Source organism: Vombatus ursinus, unplaced genomic scaffold (genome assembly GCF_900497805.2).
Source record: "Vombatus ursinus unplaced genomic scaffold, bare-nosed wombat genome assembly UNPS02014791.1, whole genome shotgun sequence".
Taxonomy (NCBI): domain Eukaryota; kingdom Metazoa; phylum Chordata; class Mammalia; order Diprotodontia; family Vombatidae; genus Vombatus; species Vombatus ursinus.
In genome coordinates, this window is record NW_020954569.1 from 41,789,690 (window position 1) to 41,797,995 (window position 8,306).

Genomic DNA, 8,306 nt, shown 5'->3' on the forward strand with positions numbered 1-8,306 from the left:
CCTCCTCCTCTTCTCTTTTCCTCCTTATAACCTTAGAGTCCCGATTGTCATAGAAAAGACTACATTTGAGCTCTGCGTATTTTTTTCTCGAAAGGGAGGAGGGATCTTTATTTTTACGAATAACTGACCTGGGGAAGGGACGGAAGAAGGAAAAATACCTCATTTCGTAACTGTGACTTTCTAATTGATAAAGTTAAAGGGAGAAGAAAATCAACTGCACTCATCACCATTCTCGTTTGAGTGCTTCCTCGCATTCCTCACAGCTGTAATACTTTCGTAGGTTTAAGTCGAAAACTCGTAGGATTCTGTTTCTTAACTATCTTTTCTCCCCTGGGTCCAGGAGTGTGAACACAGTGTCCGAAAGGTGAATTAATATCATGTGGTGCCCCATGCCGTTCCCTCACCTGCACTAGTTTCTGGCAACTTATGCCAAGTTGCTCCTCTACCAAGGAAAGAAGACACAATCATTTGGGATCCACTCGCTCCCACAACCGCCTTAGTCTGTACTGCATATGCTAGTGAGGGGTGAGCCGACACACACCGAAACATCTTGTCCCTTTACTTTGTATTTTCTCTAAAGAGCTGCATCTGGCATGATTGTTTTCCGAAAAGGAAACACTAACTTTTAAGGCAGGACAAATGATCTTCAGTTTCTGAGGGAGCATTTTCTAATTCACTCAATCCTTTATTGACAAGCTTTGAATAACAAGACCTTGTTGCGAATTTCAAGAGTCATGTTAATTTCCCAAACCAACTGTGAGCAGTTATATTTTAGAGACCTAGTAGCCTGTTCCAGCTTATTGGTGATTCCATGGTGAATAATTAAAACACCCAATTCCTCCTCTCTGGCTGGAGGACATACGCGGATTCACCGCCTGTAATTAGCAATAATAACGCCCATAATAGTAATTACTAATTACCAGTGGTATAATCGGGCTTTAATTTCTCTGATCTGAGGAGTGTCTTCTTCTGGCTTCTTTTTGGTTTCCCATAGCTCCAGCTAGTCTACTGCCCCCCACCCCCTTCACTCTCCAGAAATCCCCTGAAACTGACACAAATTCTTTTCTTGTAGTCGGAATAATTCTCAAGAGAAGCGAACCTTCACCCCACCAAGTCCCATAGGGAAATTTTCCCCTTTCTTTCGCAGCCATTCCTTCCCATATTTCTCTCTTGACCAGCAAAGACCATCCGTGACACCCCTTTTCTCCATTTCCCAAAAAAGGGAGGGAGGAGTAATACTTATACGGAGAAAAGTTCTTGAAAAATCACTAATGGGTTTAGTAAACTAAAATAAATGTATCATCATTACAAGATTATAGGTAAATATAGGTGAGATAAACAACCCATATGATGCTACACACACATACACACACACACACCCTTCCACCTCACATAACAACTACATAACAGTGAAACCTTAAAAATTTAAGTGGAATGATCAAAGAGCACCCTCAATTTAAGGATGTCAAGAAGAATCTTTTCCTTTCCTACCCATGACCTCCACCCTCCATTTTCTCTGGCCATTACCTTACTCATCACTTCAGAATACAGATGGTTTTGTGTTATTTAGCATTTTAAAATTGGGAGTGGGGGTAGGGGTGTCTATCTTTATGGTTGATAAACTAGCAACTAAAGGGCACTCATTTGACTTTTTCTCCATTATTGTTGTTATAAATGCCTAATAAGAACATTAATAACATTAATAATAACAGCAATGACATCCAAATGGGAGCTCAAAGCTGTATCACATGTACCTTTTTTCACCCCATTTGAAAAGTTCTTTGCCAAACTTCAGTTGCAGGCCAAACTGCAAATCATTCATTAGTTCAGTTGGGGGAGGTGTGGCAGCCCGTGAAGATAGCACCAGTGGCCAGACTTTCCAAATATGTTTAATTTTGCATCCCCATATGGAAAGGCAGTTTAGACTCTTAGTACTGCTATACTAAGAGATTGAGTTTGAGATTAAACTAATAGTTGCTGTGGGAGATTCTGGGGTTACACCCTAGCTGTATCATTTACCTCTTCCTCCTACTTCTCCCTCTGGATCCTGGGTTTTTAGAGGGCAACTGCATGTGGTCAAACCTATGCAACCAAGTAAATTGGACAGGGAAATTGTCATCAAGATCACCACCACCCAACTATGACAGAGAGAGGGAGAGAGGAAAGAAGAAAAATCAAGGCTCAAAAATATTAGACAGAGATTGGCTGTTTTCTCCCTCAGTTTAAAAAAAAAGTTGCTAAGAGGAAGGTAACTGGTATCCTCCCCCTCAAATCCCCACATCTCCTTTATTAAAGCAAAGTGCTTAAATAAATTACTTAGATTACACTTCAAAGGGACTAGTGTGAGTAGGACAAAAAAAGTGAGATCCTGAAAGGGGATATATAACTTTGCTCTCTGCTATATTGTTGCTGATGTTTTAAATTTCAAATTAAAAAAAAAATAGGGAAAAAAAACCCACCCATTATTTTTGACATGCAGTGTTTTCATCAGTTGAATGCCCTTTTAACTTAAATCAAATCCTCTTCTCCATCCCCTCACCCCATTCTAAGAACAGGATACCAATTTATTAGCAAAACATTTTAACAATCAGTAAGAACAGTAAGAACAATCAGTAAGAGGGAACGCTGAAAAAGAGCTGAGACCAGAATGAAGAGTAATCACCTTTTGACGGGAGAGCTCATGAACACAGATTCTAGGACAGAGAAATGAAGCACAGCTCTGGATTCTAATGTGATTATACCTGCTGTAATTGTTTAAGATGAACTGTACAGTACTTAAAATAAGTTTGCCCAAATAGCCAAGATCCCATAATTCAAAGATCAGAGAATAGATAAATTTCACTTGAGCAAAAAAAATAAAATCACTCCCCCCAAAAAAACCAAAGAACAAAAAAAGGGAGTTTGCGTAAGATTGCTCTTTCTAGTTTATCAAGATTGTTTCCATAGCCAAGAGGTTTCTTTCTTCTCCTTCTCTTTCTCCGGCTCCTTCTTCTCTTCTCTCCTCTCCTATTCTCTCCTCTCCTATTCTCTCCTCTTCTCTCTCTCTCTGTCTCTGTCTCTCTCTCTCTGTCTGTCTCTGTCTCTTTCTCTGTTTTAAATTAACAAATCAGTTTAGATAGAGGACCGATAAGAAATGCAAATCCAGACATAGGGGTCGCTGCTTGGCCGAATTTTAACTAAAGGCTGGTTCTGCAGGAATTGACTAAAGGTCTGAGTGAAGAGAGAGGCTGAGTGAGGCTCTAACACTGGCTCTGCTAAAAATGAAGTCAATGATTTTAATCTGCTCCAGATGTCCTAAGAGGGGATATTGCAGTGCTGGGAATCGGCACCCAGCGTCTGAGGGCACTGACGGTAATCAGCAGAACATAGTAGCGAGGGGCTACTGGCAGTTGTGATAACCTGCTGGAAATGTGCAGGGCTGGAGATGGCAGTGATAAACCGTTGAAAATATCTTCAAATGGAGATGACAGAGATGTTGAAAGAAGTCACCTAACTATGGAGAGGATAAGATGCTTAGCAGAGCACAATTTGAGAATGGAGTTGACTTAGATATATGTTGGGCTACAAGTCCTCGTCGTGATTGCTCCACAGATACACACCTATATTTGTGCATGTTAAATATGTACGTACATATATGTATGTGCATATTATGAATGTGAGGGGTGAGTTGGGAAGGGAGAGGGAGTGAAGGAAAAGAGGGTCTGGGGGCTAGGAGATGAGTGAAATAACGAGGCATCTTCAGTGAGCAAAATAGATTAATATTTATTCAAATTGTTATTTTTTGGGGTGGGGACAGTTAATTTGTGTGGTGACTTTTCTATTTTGCCTGTATAATGGATCTTTTTAACTCCTTCCTAACCGATGGATATGGTTAAAACAGATTTTATAAAGATTTATTTTTTTTTCCAAATTCTTTTTGTTCCTCCTTAGTGCTTGTTAGTGAGAAAACAAATGACGGTTATAATTTGGTTGGCAGCTCAGGTCTTTCTTCTGTCTCTGTCTCTGTCTCTGTCTCTGTCTCTGTCTCTGTCTCTCTCTCTCTCTCTCTCTCTTGTTTGTTCAAGATTGAGACGAAAATTAAATCACTACTTCCTTGCACCCCCTCTCATTTTGATTAAAAAAAATCTTTGAAAATAATTCTCTGCTGATTTCTAAGCTAAAGTGTTTTCAGTCTTTGATGTAGAGGTTTACACTAATTTGGGGAAAACCGCACCTTCACTGCCTCCCCTTCCAAAAGCACAACTATGTCCATTCATCTCAAGACGGCATCCGTGCAGAGCTGAAGGCACTCATTTCATAGAGCCTAGATTATAAGGAGGCACCGAGAGGCAGCTCAGTGTCAGTTGACTACATTTTCACAAGGAGTGTTACTGTTTATGTTGATGACGATTCTGATACTTTAACCCAGAAGGTATTCGAGCCTCCAAGCTACCTTCTTGGGAGTCTGGGGTTTGCATGCCTCCCCAGATGCTCACGGTGGCCCGGGCCTTCTCTCCTTCCCACCCCTTTGCCCTAAGTACTTCCCCTCCGATCCAGGCGCTTCTCCAGCCTGTGGGTTCCAGCTCCGAGCCTCATGCTGCACTTCTCATCAACCCTGATTTATGAGTCTTGTTAAATACTCATTATTACTTTGCACCTTTTTTCAGCAGGGTCTGGGAAGCCACCCCACTTTGTGACAACAAGGCATGTGTCAAACAATTACAGGCAGAGGGGCGAGGCGGCTCTGCTCAGTGGCGGAGTATCCCCTTCCTTCTCTGTTCATTGAAAAAATATCGGAGACTGTGTGGTGTGTGTGTGTGTGTGTGTGTGTGTGTGTATGTGCGCCTATGCTTTTGGGCCAACTTTCACTCTCCTTTATATGTTGGAGGCAGCTACTACCCTCCCTGAAAACTGTTCATCGGCTCTTCGTGGTTTCTTCACATATGTGCATCTTAAGGGAAACGCGAAGACGTCCCAAGAAAACCTTGGAGATCTTTTAAGACTAAATAAATCTCTACATTTGCGTAGCTATAGATAAATGCAGATACTTCTACCTGCAGTACGTGTATGTACAGTCACATGCGTACATGTGCAAAACGTATGCACTCCAGATTTATACATGCAAATGTCAGGAATGCCAAAGTAGGAAAGCTGAATACAATGGGGGAAAAAATCCTCGAATGTCGACAGGGGGACCGGGGACGACCGCTGCTAAACTTCATCACCAGAGGCAGCCTGAGCTTTCTTATCAGAAAACAGCAATCACACCTCAAGGTTCAACTGAAAAAAAAAAAAAATCTGCATACATAGAATTGCTCTCTTCCCTGCCCATCCCTCCTCTCCCCCCTCTTCCTTTCTCCTTCCCTCCTCCCTCCCCCCCCTTTTTTTTGGCAAAAGGCAATAATAGGTTGTTTTACTAAATCACCCCATTAGCCTTTTCTGTTGGTGATAGTCATTTTTTTTTAAAAATAAATATAGAGCCAAGATAAATTGACTACACGGAGATCAACATTAAGAGCTATAGATCTCTACACTCTTTTCTAAAGTGTATAAGGAAGTGAAGGACGTGTGTGTGAGGCACACATGTAAATATTTTATAAACCCATCCTTAATTAACAAAATCATTTCCATTATGTCTCCAATATGATCAACAGCAATTATGTGAGATTTTTAAGGTTTATAATTTTATGTCACCAGACTGTTGCTTGGGGGCAGAGGCACAATTGCTGTGCCAGCTGCAGTTGTATTTATTTGTTTTTCTACCTTGTTCCTGTAGGGCTGCATTATGCAGTTTTTAATTAGTTTGTGTTTGTATTTCACCCGTCCCAAATCAATGCCATCCTGGAGCAATGCAATGTAAATTCTTGCAGTACAGGTGTAGCTGCTAGCTCTGGAACACTAGGAAACTCATGTCTTACAAATGAAAGCAGCGAATGCCATTCAGCCAAACTGTCAGCTTTAAACAGCCAAGAGGAAGGAGATCAAAGCGGAGAGCAGGAACTTCTCCTCTCCAGATTAGAGTCTTTATGGTTTGAACTCTTAATGCTATTAAAAGGAACCAAGACATATAGCAAGCACATCGTTGGTTACAAAGTTACTTTTAATTTTGCAAAAGTCCTTCCTCATTTTGGCCAACTTAAACCTTCAGAGCATTTCACTAGGCACTCTTCCCTTTGAGGCCTCATAGGGCACTCATCTGAAATTATGCATAGCTAATACCTTCAGAGACCCTTTCTGTTAGCTCACATATTTATATAACTTAATGTCTTTTAGAAAGATAATTTTGATTTCCTCCTCGGTTCCACTAAGTCTTTTAATAGAACTCAGAGCAATAAAACCTGAAATTCTAGTATCTCTAGACATGAAAAGCCCCTTTATGTTGTGTTTGGTGTCTCTTCTTTCTTGAAATGACCTCTGTATGGTGGTGTATAAATCTATTATTCCAGGCACTGGGGAATTCTTTTAAAGCTTTCTTTTTTGTCAGGAATAAGAGATTGTTCATCTTTAACTAGGCCACATAGAAATTATGATTCAACAGCAGTGTATATTTAATTAGAGTAATCTCACTTGAATTTAATTACCTAATGAATTATTTGTTTAAAAGGTAAAAAGGCTTGTTTGCCAAGTACAGTGCAGCCCACTGATAAGAACTTATAAGAATATTTGAGTTTAAAAAAAAGAAGCATTTTTATAGCTTCAATTTTAACTCTTTGATTCTATAAATGTTTATTAGCATACAACTCAAACAGAACCTAGGGTGATAATGTATAAAATAATAACCTGTGATGTCAAGTAAGAATTAAAAGAAAAATACCTATTTGTCTTCTGTTATGTATAAGTGAATACATATTTTTAAGAAATTAATATTCCATAACAATTTGGAGATAAGTATTCCTTTTCACTTTTAACACTTTTTTCAGGCATAAGCCAGAGATTAAATTCATTGCATTAATCTTATAGGATAGTCACTAGATTGATATAATCTTTGCAAAAAATCTTAGATCATATTTAACCACCAAAACCACCTCATTAAGTTCTAAATTTCCCCTCTGTGTTCTCCTCTCACAGCTACTCTCTGACATTGGCATATAGAATATATGCGTATAAGGTAACTCATATTGTGAAGCATTTTTATGGTTATCAAACATCATAGGAAAGAAAGAAGAAACTTTCCAGCTGTTGACCTTGACCTCTTATTTCTCAAGCTACTCAATTCTGCACTACTTTCAAGACACAAAAGCAAATGATTCTACCCTGCCCTATCTGTTCCATGATACACTGTAAGTGGCTTGTCTATAAGTAATGGCAGCTATTGGTTTATCTGATCCTAGGTACATAGCTGGGGTCATTAAAAAGAGAGTTCTTTCTGGCAAAAATACAAAGTTAACTGTGGTACTTCCTAGTATGACGTTGCCATAAATAGACGATTTAGTTTAATTTTCTCCACAAGCATCTGTGTGTATGTGCTTGTGTGTTGGAATTTAGGCTAGGGGCTAGCTATTCAGGACTAGAAAAAATGACTGGGAAGTACCACAGTTCTGGTGGAAAGGGGGAAGGAAGGAAAAAAAAAGAAAAAGTGAATAGGAAAAAAAGGCTTCTCTGGGTCTCAGTTGGGGGAGTGATTATCTAACAATTATTTATAGAAAGGAAAATTTTTATAATATGAAAGTTAAATGCATTAAAATGCATTCATCTACTTGAAAAGGTGAAAAATAGATACTACCTTAAAATTAATGGAAACCATTCCTATCAATAATCATTAATTTTAGTTAGTTATTTTGAAAATAATGCTGTAGCAACCAAGTATAATCTTTTTTTAACATAAATCTTAATCACATTATTATGATTATCACAGAAGTATCTTTCTTCCAGAGACCCTAATTTTAAATGAAGACATATTTTAAAGCATATTTGTTCATGTAGATCATATATTCTTGCAAATAACAACTGACAGAAGGAACAGGAAAGGATTTGAGATAATATGTTATAAATGATAATGCATTTCCTAGATATGAATACGTGCAAGAATTATTTCCTAATATAAATCCTCAAAGTAAATGGTATGTGGGGAAAGAAAGAGAAAAAAAGTGAAAATTGCATATTTCTGCTTTGCCTCTTTTAAAATATTTGAAATTTAGATCTGTGTTCTATCTCTTATCACATTATATCAATAGTAGAATAATGTATCATGGAAAATAAAAATCTGCCTACCCAAAGTTACATTTTTAAAAATAAGAAAACAAATTTGCTAACATATTAAAATCATCACGTACAGAAACCTTATTGTATATCATTTCAAAATACTAAGTCCCTAAGTGTAAATTTTT